We start from the raw sequence: 26,042 nt of genomic DNA, 5'->3' as shown, positions 1-26,042 counted from the left end.
CAATCGAGTTAAGTTTAAGAATTTTTTTTCATTTCGAGCTTTCACGAGCTTTAATTATTGGTTTCGAGTTGAGTCGAGCTGAAAATTTTAGGCTCGTGAGTTTTCGAGCCGAGTCAAACTATATTTTAGAGATTTTCGAGTCAAATCGAGCACAACTCGGCTTGTTTACAATCCAGACTGTGAAATTAACAAGGATTTAAAAAAAATAATCGATATGATTATAAGATAGTATATATTAATAATTTATTATTATAATTCTTTTGAATAAGTTGTCTATTAAAGATAAATTAGTTCAATTTAATGTAGTTTACGGATGATCTTTGTGGTATTTATATGGAGCCTAAAAATCATTTTTTAATTATTCCTATTGCATAGGCCTATGTGTTGGGAGTATGATTGTAAATGAAACGAGATAGATCGCGAGTTATTTGAGATCTACTCGGTCAAAGCTTAATAATTACTCCATTTGAATGGACTCGTCTGGAGCTCGACACGAGTTCTTAATGAGCCGAAATGAACTAATTTATACTCTACTTGAAAAACCCGCGGACAACTAAAAAATATAATACATTAAGATTTTATTTTAAGAAATAAATTATTAATAATACTAACATTTATGTGTTGATTTTTTTGAAAAAAAAAAGAAAGTATAAAATTTTCATATATTTAAAGTTTAGGTTCGAGTATGAGTTTGAGGTTTCAATCGAGTTAAGTTTAATTTTTTTTGAGCTTTTACGAGCTTCAATTCATGATTTTGAGTTCGAGTCGAACTTAAAAATTTTAGGCTCGCGAATTTTCGAGACGAGTCATCTCTATTTTAGAGTTGTTGGGAGGATAATCTTCAGTGGGTTGTGAGTAATTTGAAGGGCAACTTTTTCCTTGTTCGACTTCTTAAGTTGACTTGAATGAGGTTTTTGTATTGCATCTGGGAGGAACGTAATTGTAAACAATTTAGAAGTATTAAGCGCTCGATTAATGATATTATTGAGTGTATAAAATAAATTATTATAATTAAACATAATTATCTAAACTCATTAAAATAGCATTCTTTTTAATCATTTAATTAATTCATTTAAATATATATATATATAATATAATTAACTCTTATTTTTATTGAAAGGTTATTGAGGTACACCAGTTTTATAGATATTGGAGGAGCCCATCGACAGGAAGACTGCCCCTCCAGGCTTAGGTTGGGCCTTACCCAACAAAAAAAATAGGACTATTTTAACCATATTTGATATATATTTCTATGCTCATTGGTCACTATTAATTAATACAATATATAAATAACATTATAATTATTACATTTTGACAACTAAAATTAGAATCATATTTTTTTTTATTAAAGTAGGGTATTTACTAGTAGTTGTATATATTCTAAATATTCTTAATCATTTGACCATAGACGATCAAATATTTTATAATAATTTATACTCGAATCTGAAATATATAAGAATAACAATCATTCTTATTCTTATCATTTTTTTCATCAATTTAGCCCTCGAATTTTATATACGATGTTAATACGAGACAATGTTAAGATGGGATTTTAATGAGAAGATTGATAGTAGTAAGTTAAGAGAGGGAAGAAAGCAGAGGATAACTGAGGTAAAACAGAGAGGGAAAAGTTATTTTTTTCTTTGATGACGACTGGAATTATGCCTGAGCAAAAATTCTAGAGGAGCAGATTGGGAAACAAATGGGTTGCATGGCTGGTTTCCTTCAGATCTTTGATCGTCACGAGGTTCTTACCAGCAAACGCCTCTACACCACCAAAAGCCTTCCTCCTTCGCCGGTACGTCTTTTTTCAATGTGGGTGTCTGGGATTTCTTTCTGCGGTGGTCATGTTTTATTAACTCCTTTTATCTTTCAGGGGAGTGAAACGACGTCGGAGGAAGATAACGCCGTTGAGTCGCCATTACCATCGAGAGAATTAGAGAATGAGTCACAAGGCCGATTAGCACCATCACCGTAACGTTTCAAGCAATCTCCAGTGACATGAGAGCTCCACTCTCTAGCGCCGGAACGTTCCACCCCGACGGGAAAGCAGAACAAGGCTTCTCTTCCGCTTCCCGTTTTCGAATTCAAAGAAGGCAGAGCGTGGTCAACATGGAAATTTTCAAAAGAAGCTCCGAGGCTCTCTCTCGATAGCAGAGTCGTCGTTGATGCTAAAGGAAGCCTCAAACCCCGTGAGATCCGCACTAACGAATGCAAAACCAGTAGTGAAGAAAATGAAGTGGATGATAACGACAAACAGAGACGGCCACCTAGGGTAATCGCGAGGCTCATGGGACTCGGATTGTTACCAAATTCGGATTCCGAACCTAATGAAAAAGCAGAGCTCCGAAGATCCGCGCCGGAAGTTAGAGGCAGAGATCTATTTCAGTATCGTTTTGTTGATGGAGTTAATTTTCATTTAAAAAGAGCCAGCTACCAAATTTCCAAAACGAAGAGATTTCGAGCAATGTAGTAAGAGAAAATGGAGCCAAACAAGCGCATTTATTGAATAACAGATCAGAAAGCTTAAGAAACGCGAGAACCGAACCAATGAAAGCTGCGGTTCGAGAGGAATAACAGGTCAAAGGAAATGTTTCTACGATTCAGCCGATTTTTTCCCCGAGCCAAAACAAACTGTTTCCATCTATGGAGAGGTTGAAAAAAGGCTTAAGCTCAGAGGAATCAACAAGCCATCGAAAGATCTTGAGACTCTTAAGCAAATCCTCGAAGCTTTGCAACTCAAAGGCATCTTGCACACAAAGAAACCTCCAAACCAAACGAATAACAGAAGCTTTGTTTATGAAAATGAACAATCTCCGATTACCGTTATCAAACCGAGAAGATCACCAGCTTCCTCGGTCAGAAGGATTGGCAACTAATCGCCTCCTTCGAGTATTAGATCAAGGCTTAGACCTCGCCGGAACTTGAGTATCGAAGCTCAGCCGACGATGAGTCCTCGACATTTTCGGTCGGAGAATGAACGGAACCAAAGGAAGAGTAGGGGTTCAGTTTCTCCAACAAGGAGTGAGTGTGGCGTGAGGAGTCCTAACAGAAGGCCATTGAGTGCTGAAACGCAGAGATGAGTATCTCCAGTTCAGTCCCCTCGAGTTAATGTGAGAAAAACCGGATTCGATCAGACGACTAATAGATCACCGAGAAACAGAAAGTCAACGTCTGAGATTTATCAGAACGAAGAGAAGGTAATATTTGTTCCAACCGAGGATGGAACATCCACTGTTTCAGAGAGTAGCATTAGCACGTGTTCTCTAACTGATACGGAGGTAAATTTGCTAAATTACTTAATTACCGTGGAGATTTGGTTATATAATTTTGCGTAATTACCGTTATCTATTTAAACTAGAGTAATTTATTGCCTTTGCCATTCGCGGTTTTCACAGAGATCGAAGGTCGAGGAATACAAGAACGGGTGAAGCCTCTTGGAACGGTGTGATAAGCCGCTTCACAGCATAGCAGAGATGGCCGCTTCTACTGAGTTGCAGCCGAGTCCTGTCTCTGTACTTGACCCATCGTTTTACAAAGAGGAATCATCTCTTTCCCCTGTTAAGAAAGGGAGTATCGATTTCAAAGGTAAGAACCAATTTTCTTCTTTTTTAAATCTAAATTCTGAAACATTTATTATTATTATTATTATTATAAAAAGTATGCGAACTGAATTCGATTCGCTAGATTCTGCATTCGACTATGATGACGCAAGTAGTTTAACGGTTTATGTTTATGATTTCTTTTACCATCATTGGTGAGATTATCTGATTAAGTTGTTCAATCAGAAGATGATACTTGGAGTTCCTCTGCGATCTCATCCGACGAATCTAAATCCGAAGATAAATCAGACGTTTGTAATTTCATCTACATTTCCGATATCATGAGGGCGTCCAGTTACCTGCCGGATGACTCCGACGTCTTTTTGTTGCTGGAGAAGCAACAGCTTCTGAAAGGTAAAGATACCTCCAAAGTCTCTAGACTCCAAAGGAAGCTTGTATTCGACATCATCAACGAAATCCTCAATCGAAAGAGACAATTACCGGCATGGAAGTTTATTGACACGACATCGTTGCAGCAAATTTGGTCCGAATTCCAAAAGATTCGAGAGCGAGACTCATCGGACGACTTGTTCGATGTCATTTGTGGCTTGTTGAGGAAAGACTTTACAGGGGATGCCATTAACGGTTGGGGAGATCAAGCCGTCGAGATGTCCGAATCCGTCCTCGACATCGAAAGACTAATATTCAAAGACGTGATCGTCGAAACCATCCTAGATCTCTCTGCTTTCTCTGGAGAAAGTAGAGAGATCTCAGCACTTAGAAGGAAGCTGGTGTTCTGAAGTGATAAATGAGGTAGCCCTGTTTGTTTGTTTGTTTTTTTGAAAAAAAAATATTCTTGGCGCGATTGCTTGTAGCTCCTTGTTTTTAGCATTGAAGCAAAGATTTTCTCCCAAACCAAAGGCTAATTGTATACCAAGACTTCCCATTGTTCCATGATATTCCCTTCAATGGTATCGTCATCTCATTCATTCATTCAAAAGCCCTCTAGGAATGTGTTCTGATAGAAATTTAGTCACAAAACAGCACAGTTCCCTTTGTTTCTCTTCTCCTTTTGCTCTTCTTAAATGCTTTGGTCCTTTGGAGTTCAGAGTGCAGCTTTTCTGCCTTTCAAAAGATCTCCTCTGGGTGATGCGATTGTGTCAGGGTGAAACACAAAACCATGGTGTTCACAGTGCCCTAATTGGGGTTCAGTTCTCCTTTCTCATATCTTTTGCTTTGGCATCATGGCTTCTGCTCATCTCCCTCTGTTTCATAAACCGATCCATTTTTATGATTGTTTTTGCATCGTTTCAGACATTAAAAAAAAGTAAACATGCTAAGCAAGCTACCAAGTTTTGTTTTCATGGCTTTAAATGCATTTGTCAGCGAAAGGACAGTGAAACCTGGCTGCTTGCCTACAAAAGCCCCAGCACTCTATAGAAAGAAAGAAAAAACCCATCTCATGCTTGAACCAATCTTTTATTTTCACTGGTTTTTGGGCCAAAGTATTTTAAAACGATTCAGTCAGAGGGTAGGGCATGGGGCTGACTGCTAAGGGCCCTCTCCCAATTAAGTTCCCGAAAGAGTTGCGGGGGACACTTGATGTTAATGTCTGTAATTTGGTGGCAATGGCCACGCTACAAAGAAAAATAAAGACCATGATGCAGTAATTTCTATGTTCTTTGGCCCTTTCATTAATTGAAAAAACATGGAAATTGAGTGTGATGGAAGAGGAAGAAGACACATGCATGCAACAGTTAAATTAGCACGCGTGCCATGCTTGAAATCTGCTTTTCTTTTGGAAGCATGGGTCATCAATGGCAATAGAGTGGACCTTGGGGATGTTGTCATATCCATATCACTTATTTAAGATGAATTGATTTGATTAGATCATAAAAGTAATTTCCGGTTACTTCAATCCAACATTTATCAAATATCTAATTTTATATAGATATGATATTAATTAATTAAATTAAACATATCAAATAGATAGTCTTAATGATAAAAAAATATTATTTTATCTAAAAGTTATAGATTCGAGCAACTATGTTTGTAGAATAAATATATATTGTCAAATAATTAAGAAAAATCTGAATAAATGCTCTTCTGTAATTAAATATAGGATAAAATATATAAATGATCCTCTGATTATAGGGTATTACTTTATTAGGTCCCTCGACTATTAAAAGTTACGAAATGACTCTTTGACTATAGAATGTTATTTTATCAAGTCCATTGGCTAGTAAAAGTTACAAAATTATCGCTCGACTATTCATTATGTTCTCTTTAAAAATTGACAATTGTCTTAGCTGAACGTTAACATGACGACTGATATATGATAGTCGTTTGAGATTCTGAGATCAGATTTTATCATATCACAATTAGTGGTCACTAGGTTAACGTTCAGCTCAGAATATCATTAATATTTTAATAGAAAAATAAGAGTTTGAAACATAATGAATAGTTAGGTGATCATTTTATAACTTTTAATAGTCCAGGGATTTAACAAAGTAGCATTCTATAGTCGGTGATCATTTTGTAACTTTTAATATTCAGAGACTTAATAAAGTAATATTCTATAGTTGGGAACTATTTGTGTATTTTACCCATAAATATATTAATAGATCTTGGATAACCTATAATAGAAGGATTAGATCGAGAGCAGGGTCGGCCCTGAGCATAGGCCAGGGGGGGATAACCTATAATAGAGATTATCGAGAGTGAAGGAAACACATTGACTCAATAATTTGTAGATGCCAAACTTTTAAACTCAGTGTACGATCTGATCAGGATAAGCGACACTGGAGTTATAATCACGAAAAGTTTATCAATTATTGATTCTAAATGAAAAATATGATTTAAATATTTATTAATTAATATTGGTATCTAATTTATTGATTGACTAATCCAGATCGAGTTTTGTAGGGACTCATTACAGAGCACCCTTCCAACCCAATTTACTCCATACAAATCACCAGGTTTGAACCCTGATCTGCTTAAAATCTAGTGTCTCATCCCGTACCTATTTTTTAAAGATAATATAAATTATTTCAATTAAATTATTTATAACGTAAATTTTTTAAACAAAATGATATTATAAACTTAAATATGTTCAAACTCGTAAATATATGTACTGTATGTGTTGTGTTGTGTTTTTCATGAAATGTATGTATGCATGTGTAATCAGGATTGCAATTTCATTCGCATCCGACGGATTTGATCTGATCCTACCCGATCGGGTCGGATATGTTCAGAAAATTTCGGTTTGAGTCGGTAGGATTTTTTTGGTCGACCCGGCCCGTTGGAATACCCGTGTGTAACTAAATACACAGAATTGAAATGAAATGAGTTTTGTGGGCCTCGATTTGGTCTACTATCATCTTTTACTTACTGCTAGGCCTTAGCCATTCCCTTTGATGTATACAGATAGAGTAGCCATAAGTGAATAATAATAAATTTCGGATTCGAGTAGTTGTATCTGTAAAACGTGTACAACTATATACCCCTCGATAGATCCCTGGAATATATTGCGTTTTTGTGGAATCTTCTGCAGTCGTTAGCAATGCTCAAATAATCCATGGCGGTGTTGAAGATGCGTTTTTGTTGGGTACCTTTTGCTGGTATTGGAAAGAAATGTCCAAACTATTAATTATGAGTTGATTTAATGGGATGCCATATTATAAGGTGTCAAGATTTACTTAATATAATTTTATATGAATAAATTAATTAGTAATTAAATATCGATATTATGGAAATATTAAATTTCTTAATAATTGTATTATAAGTGAATATTGTATTCAGGTGTGAATAAAAGACTTGATTTAAAAAAAATTGATTTAGATTTATATTTGATTTTATTAAAAAATCGAATAAAATTTTAATAATAAATGTGATTTGTTAAACCAACTAACTTAATTTTTTTTAACTCGATTCAACCGTAATTTTTCCTACCTCTAATTCATCTATCATTTTAAGTCTAATTTTTATCAAACTTAAATGAAATAATCTTCTAACATTATAGAATACTCAATTAACTTTATTCTTATTTTTGTACCTCACCCGCTCTAATTAGATTAGGGATGTGTATAAGTCTAATGGTAGTGGGCGGTGTGGATGTAAAATGTCATATCCATTGTGGGTAATAGGTATATAGGTTTGAACATTACTCATACATCCACCCGTCTACTATGATTTTATAAGATATTATGAATTTACGTATAATTTCATATATTATTATATACATCTTAAGATTTTATAAGACATAACTCGTGATTTAACCAAATATTAGGGTATAAACATTTTAAAATTGAATACCACTTATGTAATATGTGAGGTTGATATCGGGTGGGTGTGTACAAGGGATACATGGGTGGTGAGTATTTAATTAATAGATTTAAGAATGTTACCTCACATAGACATATATGAATTTAAAAATTTTACCCATAATAGATCATGGGTAAATGATAGATATGAAAATATTAGGCGAATATAAAAATGAAAGGTATTCACACCCACCGCCACCCGCTTATTTATCATCCCTACTTATATGTTTAGAGAAAATCATTAATTTGAATCAATTCATATTATAAATACTTATATATAAATTTAATAAATATAAAAATTCAAGTGTATTTGAATTTTATAAACTCAATTTGTTTAAAAAAATAAATTCTAAAATAAGTCATTTATTTATTTCAATCAGAAGGAATACTCATTTTTAATTATAATCGAATGATTTTTTTCCTTCTTTGTCGGCAAGGTGTTAAATTGAATCTGATAAAATATCAAAGGAAACCACAATTAAGAGTACCCAACAAGCACCATTCCTACTCTAAACAAAGATCACAAGTTCAAAGGAACAAAGACCAGAGAGTTACTACGAACATATAAACTGACCAGATGTTCTAGGCATATTAAACAAAGCCTACACATAACACAGAAGACACATGACAAGCAGATAAAAGGTACTGGATAATAAACATCTTGTTGAAATCAGTCATTACTATTCTTTGGCGGTTTTGTTGATGAGGGACTTGTGAATGTGAGGGATCACACCACCACCAGCAATGGTGCCCTTGATGAGGGTGTCAAGCTCTTCATCCCCCCTGATAGCCAGCAGATGCCCTTGGGGTGATTCTTTTAACTTTCAGATCCTTGCTTGCATTTCCGGCCAACTCGAGAACCTCGGCCGTCAGGTACTCGAGGATAGAGGCCAGGTAAACAGCAGCCGTGGCACCAACTCTGCCGTTTGCAGAAGCCCGAGATTTGAGGTGACGGTGGATACGACCCACGGGGAACTAGTATCAGGAAACAATGAAGCTTATAAGGGGGATAGCTGCTACCAAGAATCATACCCCAAATACCAGGTGGAAAGAAAACCTTCATTTTGCTATGGTCTTAATGGAGAAACAACAAATACTACAATTATATAAATAGAATTAACCAAGTACTGAAGTACATGTAATCATAGTAAATTTGTTTAATTCATAATATAGAGACAATAGGATCTGGTTAAAGATGAAAGATTACACTATAGGCATAGATACATAGCTGACTGAGACGCATCAAGTGCAAGGTTAGTCTTAGTACTTGAAAATGCAATAAAGAAATTATCGAGAAAAGTAGAAATGAAACACAATGGACAGAACGAAGAACTTAAATGCTCAAACACAGCCAGCCTCTAAACTTCAATAAACTGGGCTTCTTTTCCATAAAAGGATAAACCAAGAACTACAAATCACTGAAAAAGTCATATACCAAAAGAAGAGTGCAAGTTTCATCATTCAGAACACTCCTAAACCTACTAAACATGTGCAAAAATGTGAAAGTGGGAAGGAAAAAGGTCGCTCCGAGTTGTAACATGGAACAGGCAGAAAACATGCTGAATAGCTTTGGCATGAGATGAAAGTTCAGCACTTTCTATTCTCAATTAAGTCAACTCCAGAATCTTCAAAGAAATCATTCAGGGATCAAAGATCTAGAATTATCAAACCGACAAAACCAACACAAAGCACGTATTCTCGATTTGCTCTACTCCATAGCGTAAAACCAAGTCAATGATATAAAATTTTGAGAATAAAAACCTGAATTCCGGCACGAGATGAACGAGAAACCGGTCGCTTCTTGTCCTTGTCCTTGTCTTTGTCCTTGTTAGCTGCGGTTGTTTTCGCCGCCAAAAGCCCCTTTCCACCTTTTCCGGCCATCTTCGTTCTCCTTTAGGAAAAAAACACACACACATTCAAGCTTCAATTCATAAAGAAAACCAAAAGGAAGTTAAAATAACACCAAAACAACATTACTATAACCCAAATCTGCTAAATACTGATCAGATCTAGTCAAAGAAATTCTCAGAACCTTACAAATTTGAACTCGATAAAATCAAAGGTGATGGGAAGAGAGGCCTGAGACACTGAAAGGAATTGGAAGCCTGAAAGTGAAGAAACAGTGCAAGTACGAAGCAACAGGGATAAGATTTCTGGGTTTATAATTACCTTGATTTGTTGGTGTCCTTTTAAATGCCGGAAAATGAAATGGCGGTTAATTTTAGGTGGGAAAATACTTCTATTTCGACAATTCAAAATTTTCGAGGAATTTTCAACTTAAATTACCAGATAATCATGGGTTGGGCCAAACGCGTTGGTTGGATTTAGACCTATCTTTTTTTTGATAAATTCCGTATTTATTACTTAAACTATTAGTTTTAGACCGTTTTAGTATTTAAACTTTTAATTTTTTTAAAAATCATACATATCATTTAGTTTTCATTTCATTTTATTATTCGTCGTTAAAAACTTAACGCGTTTAGCACCTAAACTATATCAGTTTTGGTCCGTATTAGCACCTAATTTTCAATCTTTTTAAAATTTAACGTCAAATTTTGAATGTGTCACTAAAATGAAACAAAAGCTAAAAATTTTAACGGCGAGTACTAAAATGAAACAAAAACTAAAATTAGATATAGTTTTAAAAAAAATGAAAGTTTAGGTACTAAAACCAAAACAGATCGTTTAGATACTAAACGCGTAATTTATCCTTATTATTAGTAGTGTGGGTAATTACAATGTAGTATTTGTTCGAAATACCCAATCATTTAATAATAAACATTTATATACCCCTACAGGCGTGGTGTTCAAATATTTGTAACCTTAAGGACTAACAACGATCCCTTAACTACTAAAATTGTTTGGTTTAATGTTAGACTTAGACCTATCATTCGAGTCGATTAAGATAATTTAAGACAGGACCAATCGAGGATTTTATTTTATTTTTTATTTTTTTGGTAAAGTATACTAAATGTAGTTGAATTATGTTTAAATGATAATTTTGGTGACTGAAAATTTTAAAATATAAAATGATAATTAATAAATTTAATGATTGATTTATAAAAAATTGATAAAATTAATAATAATTTTTATAAATTTAAAAAGCTTTGATAAAGTAAGAGTTTCCTTTAAAAATAAACACTTATGCATTACTATCCAAAGAAAAATAAGAGTTTCCTTTAAAATTAAATACTATAAACAACAATGCTAATTATCTATGCAATAAATTCTACTTTTTTCTTTATTTATTGATTAACCTATAAAAAGTATTTTTCCCCTCGTCCTAAATGAAATAAATAAATAAATGTTTTTCTGATAAATTTATGAATAAAAAACATTTCCAATCAAACATACTTTTTAATTAAATTATATATTGTATTAACCAAACGATATTAATGGTTGAGGGGATTACTATTATCTATAAAGATCTTGAATTTAAACACGTCAAGCATAAAAATATTTACATTTTATTATTAAATGATTGAAAATTTCTAAATATTAAAATAATAATTTCTCAAATATTCTTTAAAAATGGACGTTCAAAGAAAAAAAGGACAAAAAAAGCAGTAGATGTCTCTATATTTTTGAAAAAAATTAATGTGACCACATTATTTTTTCTCTTAATGTGATCCTACGACTTAGAAAATAAATTCAATATTATCATCATTTGATCAAAATTTTTCGTCGTTTGATCACTTCAGCACTATGCGACATATCACGATACTAATGAAATAATTCATGATATTGACACGATAATCTATTATATTTGTATTACTAATTTACCTGAAATATCATTTCGACTTCAATGGTCCATTCGATTGGACTGAAAGGTCTTGGTCTTTTATGTAAAGTTTGGACTAAGATGGGCCACGCTATTTAATATCCCAAACCTGGCCGAATCCATTCAATCAACGGTCAAACGACAGCTCCGTATCTTTCGGCGAATCCGTCAATGGTACAGCATTTTGTAAGGACGAAACAGTCCAAAAACTTGCAAAATCAGGTCATTTTTCTCAGTTAGCTGACAGAGTCTAACTTACTCCCCTTTCCAAAGACATTTCTCAACTAGACGTCGCGGGCTTGCAGCTTTAGCCTCGTAATCTCCGAATAAAACCGCGAACGGATCCTTAGCTTTGCCGGCGAATGTGTCCGGTTCCTTCCGTTTCTCTTCTTCCTTATCCCCGTCACAGTCTCGGGATTTCCCCAAACGCGTTTTTTCAATCCCAGGATCCATGTGCCTAATCCCGTCCCACTTTTAAAGCCGATGAAGACCGCGTATCCTAAGGTTGGCTTCTGAGATGCCGTTAACGGCGGGGAAGCCGGCGGCGATGGCGGAGGAGGATTACAAGTGGACTTGGTGACGGAAGCGGACTTGAAGGAGAACGGGTTCAGGAGCACGAAGGACGAAGATCGTATGCACCATCGGGCCACGCACGTGCGAGTTCAAGGAGATCGAGGCTTTAGCCGTGGGAGGATGAACGGGCGCGTGTCAACATGTGCCACGGCACCCGCGAGTGGCACAGAGACGTAATCCGGCGAGTGAGAGCTAAACGAGAAGAAGGGTTCGCCGTGGCGGTTATGATGGCACCGAAGGCAGCGAGATCCACATGGATGATCTAAACGGTGCCGAATCTGCGAAAGCAGGTGATTAACTAATGTCTTATGCTAGTTTAATTAATAGTTGATTGTGATTGTTAAACTTAATCGTTTTTGGCAGGATGGTGAGATATGGACGTTTTTCCGTGCGAGCATTTGATCCTACATCGTGCCCTGAGCGTACCATTACGTTAACTTACGATGGTTTTGCTGAAGGTATAATTTTTATGTTCTCTTCAATTGAATTAACCAATCATCATCTTTAAAATTGTGCTATATTTAGTTTAATGATACAAAAAAGACCCTTTTAGTTTTTGAGCAGTTGAAGTATTGAACAGAACTAAAGTTTCGTCCTTTTTTTGCGTTTTGGGATAAAATTTTGTGATCAAATTTGGACAAGGATACCATCAATGAACTACCAAAGCTTAGTTTAAGATGAACATCGTAGCTTCTTTTAGTTTCATTGCTTCTGCAGCTCAAATCCACCACAATTTTATTCATTTTATGAAGAATTGAACGGTAATGCATTGATTTATATAATTGATGGTAGATGTAAAGGTTGGCGATGAGCTTCTTGTTGATGGTGGAATGGTGAGGTTTGTGACCGAGAAGATCGGTCCAGATGTAATCTGCCAGTGTACGGATCCGGGGCTGTTATTACCTCGTGCTAACTTGACCTTTTGGAGAAATGAGAGTCTAGTTCAGGAGAGCAATGCAATGCTTCCTTCTATATCTTCAAAGGTTTGGCACCTTTCAAACAATCCAATGTTTAGTCGGTTTTTAAGATCGTAACTGCCTTAATAGCGTCTTGGAACATTCTTCTCAAGCTGTTGCCTTCATGCATTCACCATGCGTTTCACTGTCTATTTGTTTCGATTCTTATTCTCAAACATTTATGATTCTTGCAGGATTGGCTGGATATTGATTTTGGAATTGCAGAGGTGTTGATTTTATCGCAGTCTTTTGTGAGGTCTGCTGAAGTGATCAAGACTTTAAAGAGTTATATCACTGCTCGATACTTGAACGGTAAGAGTATACATTTTATCGCATTAAATCGAAGCTGTGGGATGTTCTGATGGTCCAATTTTGCAGCCAAATTGCTGTCATCGCCAAGATAGAGAGTATCGACTCTCTGAAATTTGGAAGAGATTATCAGGGCATCAGATGGAGCTATGGTGGGCCAGGGGGGATCTAGGTGCACAGATACCAATAGAACAGGTGCCTTCGGTTCAAAAGAGGGTTGTTCAGCTGTGCAGGCAACTAAATAAGCCCGTCATTGTTGCCTCACAGCTGCTCGAATCCATGATCGAATATCCCATACCTACCAGAGCAGAAGTTTGCCGATGTTTCTGAAGCAGTAGGCAGCAGGCAGATGCTCTAATGCTTTCCAGTAGTCGGCCATGGGTCAATTCCCTGACAAGGCATTAGCTGTACTAAGAAGTGTCAGTTTGAATCGAGAAGTGGCGAAGAGAGGAGAGCAGATGGACGCCACCGATCCCCCGATTGTGTCGTTCTTCCACCCCACCGAGCATTTCCGAGGAGATATGTAATACAGCTTCACTAATGGGTAAGCAGTCTTTGTATTTAAACTTTGGCTAAACTCGGCTACTGAATTGAATATGATTTTCAAATGACAAGTAATGTGCACAAATAGAAGTGTGCATGAACGCATCAAAGTGATTACTAATTGTTCATTGTTTTTCTCAACTTTCAGCTAATAAATTGAAAGCGATGCCATCTTTGTGTACCCAAAAACTGGACAGGCAGCATCTCTTCTTTCCCGCAATCGGCCCGACTGTCCGATCTTTGCATTCACACCCTCGACATCCATCAGAAGGTGCCTGAACCTGCAGTGGGGTTTGATACCTTTCCGGTCTCGATCTCTCAGATGACGTGGAGAGCAATCTAAACAGGACCTTCTCCTTGCTTAAAGCAAGAGGGATGATCAACTCAAGCGACCTTATCTTCGTCGTCTCCGATGTTGTGCAGTCCATTCAAGCAATCAAGGTTCCCTAGGCTTGTTCGTAAGGATAGAAATTGATTCTAGTTATTACATATTGTCGAATACAAATACTCGTGTACCGTCGGACGGAACCTTCCACGGCCGCCGACTCGTTCTTTTCAGCACGTATATTTCCGACTCCGGTGTGCTGCGGACCGTCAGAGACCTCTTCAAGTGGCTGCAATTTGATTTTTGTTCCTCTGTTTCCTATACAAAATTTGTACAACTTATTGTTGAAAGTGGACTTAATATGTCATTGTTTGTAGAAGAAATGTGTAAAGAATCCTACGTGTCGGATAAAAAGTAGACAATATATGTGCAAAGTATACTAACGGTTGGTTCAAGAGGTAATATATATATATATATTATTAAATAAGATATAAAATATGAATTATAATTTGATAATGCAATTTAAATATTTAAACATTTAAAATTTTAAAAATTAATTTAAGAGTATTAGTAATAATTTAAATTTATAATACAATAATAAAATGTAAGTTAATTTTGGAGTTCACTTTTTAGTTTTCTCTGATGTAGTTACCGACGGTTTCATAGAATTTTGGAGTTTTCATTTTTCTTCTGTGTTAATGACAGTGGTGGTGGTTTTTCTCGGCCACTCCACTGTGATTTCTGTTTTTTGTTTTTAGTTTCTAGTCGATAGACGTTTGATTTTATTAGATTCCAATTTTATTTTATTATATTTTTTATAATATTTTTCTCGACGACTTCTCTATTAAAAGATATCATTATTATCGGTGTTTTCGAACTTTCAGTGTAAATTTCTTCTCTCGATCTTCTTCTTGATTTATGATTCTACATGTTTTATTGGTTGATTACTTTCCTGATGTATGATCGTTTGCATTTGACATTTTGTTGACTTTCAGGTATATGCGTCAGATGAAATTACGGTTAAGGGATAATTATTTTTTCATTCTTTCACTTTGGATACTCTTCAAATTCTCTTCCTCTATGTCCAGTGCTCAATGACGTCAAAGTGATTTGTCTCTGTATGTTATTGTCTCAATTATTTACGTTTATAATATTATCACTAGTCGATCATCATTATATTTTTCTTATGATTATTCTGAATGTACGTAAGATATTATTCTACATGATATCCTTTATGATTAATGCAATCAATGTATTTATTTATATTAAAAAAAACTCTTACAATAATAATAATAGACTTTGCTTTGAACTTAAGAAATCCTCCTCCAAACAAATTGGTTTTGTTTTCTTTGAACAAATAAAAAATGGTAAATTATGTATTTAGTATCTAAACTATCTATTTTAGTTTATTTTATTATCAAAATTTTTTATTTCTTTCATAATCGTATATAACTTTAGTTTTTATTTCACTTTAGTATTCTCTATTAAAAATTTAACGCATTTAATACTTAAACTGTCAGTTTTAATTTGTCTTCGTACCTAAACTTTCATTTTAAAAAAAAATTAATGTTAAATTTTAACAGTGGTACTAAAATGAAACAAAAATTAAACTTTATTTATGATCAAATTTTTTTAAATATTAAATATATCAAAAATGATAGTTTAGATACTAATTATTGAGAATTTGTATTGTCCTTATTAATTAAATTAATTAAATATAATTAAAGTTAAGTTGCTTACGAATTAAATTAGACTCAATCAAATTTATGGATGATGCTATTCTAAAATACATTTATCTAAATTCGACTTTATCCGAAATAAAAACAATTTATTTATTCAATTTACCTATAAATAACTTAGTATATTTATCAAACATATTGTTTGACGTTTCCATTATAATAATATTATCCTAAAATATTTATGTGAAGGAAAACAGATAGACGTGAGGACCGAAGTCCACAAGAAAATCGAACGGTTGGAATTTAGGGAAAATAGAGATCATCACCGTTTCACCGGTAACCATTAGGGGCGTGCAAATCCAGGTACCCGGATTTTCGGGTACCCGAAACTTTCGAGTCGACGATTTTTCGGCCCGTGTCTCGACCCGGATGTTACGGGTATCCGGTAATCGGGTACCCGGATTTTGCGGGTACCCGCTACTCGATTTTTTTTTTTAAATTATTAATTTTAAAAAAATATATACACATTCAAATATTCGAAACTTCAAATTACATACTCTAATATCCGAACATAAAATTTAAAAGTTCGAAATATAAAATATAATAATTCATAATATAAATAATTTATTATATTTTATATAATTATATATAAAAAATAAAAACTAACCGGATACTCAAGTAACCGGGTACCCAGAAAAATTAGATTTTGTGACCCGGGCCCGACCCGGGAAATGTCAGGCCGGGTACTCGACCCGACCGGGTAATTTTTTAGAGAATTACCCTGTTTTTTTAGTTTCGGGTCGACGGGTCGACAGATCGGGTCAACTGGGTCAGGTAATTTTACACCACCCCTAGTAATCATCATGCCAAACGACAACCTTATTTATTGGGGACCTATATTGATCTGTTCAGGTGACTCTAATTTATACTTTTTTACACTGTTTTTAAGCTTATACATATAAGTACACGTATGAATTAAATTAATTAAGTGATTAATCTATTGTTATTATTTGAGTTTTTAAATTTGAGTATTGTGTATATATACGTACAAGTATTTATTATCAAATATTAAATTTTTTTTATACAAATACTACTTTATATTCACCTAAAATTATAAAAAGAATCTCAAAATTCACAAAATAACTCATAATTAATTTAATATTTAAACTTACAATGACTTGAATTGTAATTAGACAAAAAAAATTTAACAACACATACTTATCATTCTTTAGCTCGACTCCTATTTGATTAAATATTTAATATTTTTTTATTTTTAAATTTAAATATTTTTTATATAAATTAAAATACTATTAAATTAAATTTTAACAGGGCTCAGGGCTCCTTGGATCCTAATAGAGCTATGCCTCTGATCTTAGTAATTAAAAAATTATTGTTGTTCCTAAATATCACGAGTCCAAACACCAATAAATATAGTAAGGTGATTAAATTTTAATTATCAAATATTTGATAATATTTATAATAGATATTATTTTGTAATCTTATTTTATTAAAATAAATGATTAAATAAATAAATTGTAAAATAAAGTAAAATAATTGATAAGCTGAATTAAAAATAGAAGATGGCCCCCGAAACGTCAATCGTATGGATTGGCGACAGGCGACCTGCCCATTTGTCACACGTCAAGGTAATTTTATCAACTTCACATTATGAATGATGATCTTCACTGTTGCTGATGTCACTTTTATTTTATAATCTGTTTATTAGAAAGAGAAAAATGTTGATAAGGTGGAGATTCCTGCCCTTGTTTGGAGTGGAGTCGAGTTTTTCAAGTACTTGGTACAAGGCCCATTTCATCATTTCAGATGACCTTCAATCATTTTTCCATTCATTATTATTTAATAAATCATTTATCTCACAAACTCTTTGCAACAGTCACAAGTTCTTGGATAATTTTTAATTCTTTTTCGTTTATGGCAGCGGTGGTGACCTTCTCCGACCACCATATTGCCATTTTTAGTTATATTTTTTTAAATTTAATTTAATAATACTCTTGATTTTTCACTAGTAAAGAGTATTATGGCTATCAATGTTTTTGAATTCTCAGTGTGTTTTTATTTGGTTTTCTTCTCGATTTTTTTTATTTTAATTTAATAAATGGTTGTTGATTTCCAGCTGCATAGTTTCTCTTTTTGTTTGTTTAAGACGATTCGTTGATTATCGCATAAAGGTTCATAGGATTGCTGTTAAGGAGAGATCACTTTTACCGTTGATCATTTTGGTTCTTATTCAAGTTTCTCTCTTCCATGTTTAATGCTCGAAGCCGTTGGTGTGTTCATTTTTTGTTCGTTGTTGCTTCACTTGTTAATGATTTTATTTATAGGCTATTTCTACGCGATCATTGTAATAAGTTATTTCGATAGTCACAACTGTATTTATTAGTTTGTATTTAACAAAATATTTGTTGATACCACTTCGATAAATGAAATATCATGTTTTTTGTTCCAAAAAAAATCATATATCATTGTTTACGGGCATAATTTATGGATAGTAATTATTTATATTATTTTGTTAAATTCATGACCTTTTTAATATTTTTTATTATTATTTAATTTATATATATATATATATATATATATATTTAAATAGGGTAAATTATATTTAATACATAAACTATCAGTTATGATTTATTTTAGTACTTAAATTTTTATTTTTTTCAAAATTATGTCTAATGTTAGTATTCATTTCATTTTAATTTTAGTACCTAAACTTTAAAAAGATTTAAAATTGAACGTTAAATTTTGAATTTGGATACTAAAATAAAATAAAACTAAAATTTTTAACGATGAAATACTAAATAAAATAAAAACTAAATTTTTTTAACGAAAAAATATTAAAACGAATTAAAAACTAAATTTTAAGTATCACTAATAGAACGGTTTCTAGGATTCCAATTCCGCAACACGTGCCCGCGCTAGATCACACCAAACCGTTGTGACCGACGTAAGATAACCGCTCTGTCGTAATAGCGCCCGTGCCTTTACTAAACGACGTATATAAGCCGCTTTTACGCTTGCACAAGAAAATTCCAACTGCTTTCCCTATTTAGCCCCCCCCCCCCCCCCCAGTCTTCCGGTTTTGCATTACCACCCCCACTTACCCCATATTTGAACTAACGGAAGAGGCCGTCATTAATCTGTGGACCCATCTTTTACTTATCCACTTTGCAGTTTTTAACCTTCCCTCGACCCCACCACCCCCTTACCTTTTTCACCATTTTACCATTCTGTTTTTGCTCAAATGACCATCCTACCCACATACGTTTCTCATGATTATATACTCTGACAAAAGTATTCATGCTTTTTTAAAGAAATTATTCAATTATAATATAAAAGGGCATATTACGTGTCTAGTATCTAAATTATTAATTTTGATTCGTTTCAATACCTATACTTTCATTTATTTTTAAAATTATACATAAAATTTAATTTTTGTTTCATTTAGTATCAATCGTTAAAACTTTTAACTTTTTTTTTATTTTAGTATCCTGTTTAAAATTTAATGTTAAGTTGAAAGTATAGGTACTAAAACAAACCAAAATTGATAGTTTAAGTATTAAACGCATTAAGTTTTTAATAGTGTGCACTAAAATAAAATAAAATTTAGGTATGATTTAAAAAAATTGAAATTTAGACACTAAAATAGACAAAAACTGATCATTTAAGTACTAAATGCATAGTTTATTTTATAAAAAAAATTAAATTTCAAAACAACATTTATTATTAATTATTTATTAGATTTAATATGAAATTTTCAAACCAAACATCTTTTAAATGTTTAAATTTTTTTGAATTATGTGTGTAATGTTAGCAATGATATGATTTTAAGTATTTGATATACCATGATAGTTAAAAAAATTTATTAAAAGTTAATGAATCAATCAATATTTAACATATAATTGAATTTTTAGTTTATTTATTTAATAAAATAAAATTTATAAACTTTTAAAATGACATTTCAAAATTTCTTACTTTTAAAACATATCAAACTTTATAAACTCTAAAATATCTCAAAATTAATTTATCGCGACTATCATCATCGTTGACAACCACTCATCCACTAATCACTCTTTGTAGCATTGTGCAACTCTTAAAATTTGATTGAGATTCAAAATTTTAATTTTAGGGATTTTGGGATAGAGATTAGAGGCTCGTCGATCAACTGGTGACGATGTGAGTAAGCAACCGACGAGGATAACAACAAGGAGAGTCATTTGGTGAGTGAGTTTAATACAATGAGGTTGAGAATTTTATTTTTTTTAGATAGCGAAAATTTAGACTTTTTAAAATATTATAATAATTTTAAATTTAAAAGAAAATTAAAAATATTATAAAACCCTCTGAATATCATATTTTGAGTTAAAAATAGATATAATTTATACACTCATATTTATTCAAATATTTTATTTACATGTAAAAAACAAATTAAACGTACTTTTAAAAGTATAATGGTAAAAGGGTAATCAAGAAATTTCAGAGTGGTACCTTATCTTTACGCTCCTATACGTGGCATGCTCTAACCCATTCTAAGGCCGACCGGGTTTGCCGTTGAACACGCAGCCCCGATTCAACGGGTTCGATCTTCTGCCACGTAGGAGTTTAACGTGACCGTCAAAGAAACCGTCAGCAAACCTCACCGGGCTTTTATAATGCCCTCCGCTTCCAATCGTCCTACAATACCAAACAAAAACAACACTCATTTCCATTCTCACGCTTTCCCTGCTACTTTTTTATTTCATAGGTTCCTTTTAAATATCGTTATCACCTCCGGCGATTGATCGCCGGAAAGCTGAAGAACTCACCGGAGGGGTAGAGATGGAGCCACCGGTTGCTGATGATATTCGCGTGAATTTCCATGACAATCACGTTACGTCCTCGTGCCGTCGCGTATTTCGGGAACTTTAACCGTATCTGGAAAGAAATTAAAAACCATTGAGTAAAAGCAACTTAACTTAGCTGAGTTTTGAAGTCATTTTATACTTTGCTAGGCAAAATAGAGGCAGGTATATATTAATCAAGCTTATGACTCTTAAGTCTTGGCGAATCGTATTGATTTTTGGCTCTCCCTGAAAATTTTATGAATTTTTGTGTTGATTGCGTCTGGCTGACCTCATCACAAAGCCATATGCCTTCCAGTTATCGAAGCGGAGAATCAAAGAGAGTTTGAGGAGCTGCAGTGTGTATTGTTTTCGTTTCTTTTTTCAGAGCTGAGAAATATGCCTTTCCAAATGAAGATCCAACCTATCGATTTCAACCCTTCAGAAGACGTAGCGCTGCCTCGTTTGGAGACGGTAAAGCCGGTTGGGAAATCACGGTTGAAAAGGTTTTCGAGCGCCCGTTTCCTAGCGTTCTGAGGAATTCCGCGGCGGAGAAGGTGGATGAAGTTGCAGCCGATGAGCTGCTTTTTAGCAAAGAATGCGCCGTGGAGTTCGAGCCGAGCTCCGTTTGCTTGGCGAAGATGGTGCGAAATTTCATCGAAGAAAACAACGAGAAACATCAAACTGGTGCGATTAGGTGTAGTCGTAACTGCACCGAAAGCTCGGAAGACGAATTGGATGTTTTCGGTTTTAGTGACTCCAATCTCACTTCTTCGGCCGAAGCATCTGAAATTCTGAAGGTAAGACAATAAAGTCTCCCTTATTTTTGTGCATAAAAGTTTTCCTGTTGTAAGCCATAACATAGATTTCTAATTTTTTTTTCTTTTCATTTCCCATGGAATAGAGCTTGGTTCCTTGTGGAAGTGTGAATGAAAGGAATTTGCTGGCCCATACAGCAAGGTTATGGAGAAGAACAAGATCTCTAAACGTAAAGATGATTTCTGCAGGAAGATTGTCACTGATGGGTTAATGGCCCTTGGATACGATGCTTCTATCTGCAAATCTCGTTGGGAAAAATCTCCCTCTTATCCCGCCGGTAATTTATCTCATATACTTTTTAAAGAAATATCTCTATTATTCTGGGAAAGTTATGTTATCCATTTTCAAAAGTTGTGGTTTGCTTTTTTAAGATTTTTTTAATCACTGAAATGACAATAGCTTGTCATTTAACATGCAGGGGAATATGAATTCATAGATGTGATAATTGACGGGGAGAGATTGCTGATAGACATCGATTTCCGATCAGAATTCGAAATTGCCCGATCAACAAAGACTTATAAATCAATCCTCCAATTGCTTCCCTTCATCTTCGTAGGCAAAGCCGATCGTCTCAAGAGTATAATTGCTATTGTTTCCGAGGCGGCTAAGCAGAGCCTGAAGAAGAAGGGAATGCATGTTCCTCCATGGAGGAAAGCTGAGTATGTCAGCGCGAAATGGCTCTCTCCTTATACCCGAGCCACACCTTCACTTGCTCCTACTCCCACACCCACCCCGACAATTGGGAAACTTGAAGAATCTGAATTCGAAACAGAGGCTAAACAGAAAGACCAACCCATTATCGAATTGAAGTCTGAGGATAAAAACTCGGTTGAAGATGGTGAATTGGGAGAATCCATATTTACTTTGTCCGGGTATTCTGAAGAAGATTGGAAGGAAACGGTGGTGAAAGAAGGGCAGAAGCCACTTGAGATAAAATCCAAGAGCTCACAGACTGGGATTAAGATCGTGACTGGTTTGAGTAATCGAAGATGAACCCGGAAAATTTTGACCTTTTATTTATATTCCCTGCCCCCCTCTTTTCCCATTTGGGTTATTAGAGAATCAAATACTATAGTTAACTGTTTAAACCCCCTTCTGTTTTTAATACAAGGGTTGATCTCTGATTTTACTAGTGATATGAAATCAGATTGTTGTGTAAATGGTTAAACAAGTGTAGGATTTTTGTTCTTAAGCTTGGTTCCTCTTTTATTCTTTCTTCTTGAAACTGATTCCCAATTGTAGTTTTCTCAATTATCATCTCATATTATTATTCTTGGCATATATTATACTTTTGTATCATCTTCTTCAGCGAGGGGTCTTTGAATTGTGGAATCAGAACATAAAGAGTAAAGACCCAGATCTTGATCTCAGTCTTGTTTTCTTATTCAAGTATTTTACTAGTTTCTGATATTAAATAATGTTATTTTTCTTGAAGGAACTGAATTTTGATGATGGAAGGAGCTGGCTCGTGCGTTCTCGAGCTCTGTGATTACAAGGTTAGGAGGCCTAAGCTATTCTTTAATTGCTTACGCTGATAATAGTCTCTCACTAGCATTATTCTATGTCTGTTTTTTGTAGATGGCATTAAATAATCTTGTAATTAATTTGCCTGCAACCTGGTTTGGATTGAATTGCTTTTGTTCATGGTTTTGGTGTTGCCTGAATGGTAAAATACCACCTTTGACATGGGAGATGGGACCAAACCCAGAAGTTCAATTATAATTATAACTACGTCAGGTATTAGATAAAGCCCGGGAGATTAGGGAAGAACTCTAAATGTTAATTGAATGCATCAGCTCTGTTCTAGTTCCAAATTTTAGTCAGTCCAAATACCGTCTTTGGTGGCATTTATTTATTTATTTATTTTGTGTATGTAGTAGTCAGTCCAAATTAATAGTTGAAGTATTAAATCATGGAATATATGAAGCAACATCTAGTACAAGTCAGGCCAATGTATCCCGAATTTATTGTCACACTGGGTGGTGGTTGGTGTTGAAATTTGTCTCCAAAATTTGGAAATTTACCACAAGGAAGAAGTGGGGTTGGGAATTTGGTATGCAGCGACTTGAACAAATCCATTCCAAGGCCTTTTTTCAATCGAAGACAAGACGCTGAAAGCTTTGAAATTATTTTTTATGGGATTCAGCACCTTATTAGCCTAAAGTGCACAACCTCTTTCACAAAAGTTAAGACTAAATTAACTCTTTTTTTACTTTTTAAAAATGCTAAATCTTTTATTCTTAGCCTGCGCCTGTAGGGGTCTTGCTAAGATGCACCTAAACTTGTCGTTTCTTTGCCTCGTACTGACTCGTGGAGTGCCACCGTACTATCTTGGGAACTGCGGATTGGAAAAGAACAAGTGGTTTCACCAAAAAGCCGTTTGGTTATGATTTAAGTTGCCTTGTGTTATAAAACCCCAAATGCAATCATGGGTTTATAAAAATTTGTAATATTATTATTTAGATAAAAAGACATAAGATTCGGATTCAGAAATTTAAGAATGAATATTTAAAATTTTAAAAATAATGGATATATAATTTTTTATCTTTTAACCCATTAAGTCAAATTTAATTATTTTTTAAAATAATAGGATGTATTTAACCCTATAAGAGTTTAGTGCATTTGCCTTGCATAAGATGTTTATGTATTTTTTTAAAACATTAACTTTGTTTTTATATTATATTCTTTTTTAATATATCTTTTTAATTCATAAATACATTTAGTCGGTATTTTAATAAATATTTCATCGTTTTATCGGTACAATATTGATGTGGTAATTCATATATTGATGTGATATTTTATCTGTCATGTTTAAATTATCAATTTAATTCATATGTCATGTTATTAATTATTATAGATTATCACGGTTTAAATTATCAATTTAATTCATATGTCATGTTATTAATTATTATAGATTATCACGTCCTAACCATGAATTATTAAATTAAATCTTGAATTTTCATGTTAGCACTGTAATGGATAATGACATAAATATTAGTCAAAAGATCACAATAAACTTATCTTTTTAGTGAAAGACCATTGAGAGAAATAATAGGAGAATTATATTGATTTTTTTAAGTACGAAAGCATCTAATATCTTTTTATATTATTTATCTAACTTTCTAATTTATTGATTACATTATATTATTAAAATAATTTATTTATAATTAAATAAAAGATAAACTATGTACCAAGAAAAATAAAAAGTAAAAGGTAAACTATATATTTGTTCATTCATTTATTAAAATAATTTATTTTTTTTTTGTTGGTAATTTTGATTTTTATGCTTTTGAAATTATTTTTTAATATTATATTTTAATTCATTCTTAATTTTATTATTAAAAAATAAGAATAATATCGATATATTATTATAAATAAGACACTGTCACAAAAAAGTAAAAATAAGCGGATTACAAATAGACAATTTCTCGTAAATTAATAATTGAGCGATCCGAGTATATTTACCTATTTATTTATATTTACAAGGTCTTGTCCCTTAATGGGCGCAAGAGAGAAGTCACTTTAGCATTCAGAGGAGTCCGTGCTATTGTCCCACATCGGCTGTTTGATTCCTTTCAGCAATAATAACCGTGGTTTAAAGTTTGAATTTTGAAACATATTCCCCCGACAAAGCTTCACAGTTTACATATAGGCCCAAAATGTCTGCTTTGATTTCTTAAATAAAAATTGAAACCGTAATGTTGCACTGTAATTACGATAAGATTTAATTTAAATAATAGTAATTTAATATTGTTTAAGTAAGATATTGATTCGAGTATTTTTTATGTAAAACATCTTTGATAGAATACTCATCAATCATAGTCAAGTGTACGAGCCGATTGATTTGTTTAATCAAGATAAACCTTCGGAAAAAGAAAAAAAAAAGAGTCGCACTGTTTTTGACATTAATGCTTTACTCCGTTACATGTATCTATTGGTATTCGTTAGCTTAGCTACTTAGATTTCTAATAAAGAGATAACGGGGACCACCGGCTCAGGCCATGCCGTTGCAACGGCTAACGTCGTTAGTTTCACCTATTCGGTACAGAAACGAAAAGAAAGATTCGTCCTCGATCACAGCTCGTATTGAGAGTTTCAAAGCCCTTTATCTCTGTTGGCCATCATAGTTTTCACCAACAACAAAACAAAAGCTGAGCGTGGTCGTGTCGGTGGGAAGGGCACGATGGCCTCATTCGTCCCTTGTCTGTCCGGTGATCCGAAGTACACATGGCTCCCTCTCTGTCGTGATATTTGGACCACACCTTCCGTTAAAAATGTTATAGTAAATTACGCGGTATTATTAAATTATCATTTTTTTATGTTTTAATACTTCAACTTTCAAGTTTTTCAAATCACAC

The 26,042-nt window shown here is 33.7% G+C and overlaps 4 pseudogenes; 3 read left to right on the top strand and 1 right to left on the bottom strand.

Annotated features, from left to right (window-relative positions):
- Positions 1 to 1,536: 1,536 nt before the first annotated feature.
- On the top strand, positions 1,537 to 4,342 carry LOC120130703 (annotated as a pseudogene).
- Positions 4,343 to 8,309: 3,967 nt separating this feature from the next.
- Positions 8,310 to 9,981, bottom strand: LOC120130559 (annotated as a pseudogene).
- Positions 9,982 to 11,816: 1,835 nt separating this feature from the next.
- LOC120130702 lies at positions 11,817 to 14,667 on the top strand (annotated as a pseudogene).
- A 6,558-nt stretch (positions 14,668 to 21,225) lies between these two features.
- LOC120130556 lies at positions 21,226 to 22,856 on the top strand (annotated as a pseudogene).
- Positions 22,857 to 26,042: the final 3,186 nt, after the last annotated feature.

This window comes from Hibiscus syriacus, unplaced genomic scaffold, assembly GCF_006381635.1.
Source record: "Hibiscus syriacus cultivar Baekdansim isolate YM2019G1 unplaced genomic scaffold, ASM638163v2 tig00110548_pilon, whole genome shotgun sequence".
NCBI classification, from domain to species: domain Eukaryota; kingdom Viridiplantae; phylum Streptophyta; class Magnoliopsida; order Malvales; family Malvaceae; genus Hibiscus; species Hibiscus syriacus.
The sequence above is the reverse complement of the archived record's forward strand: the minus strand, read 5'-3'. Positions and strand labels throughout refer to the sequence as shown.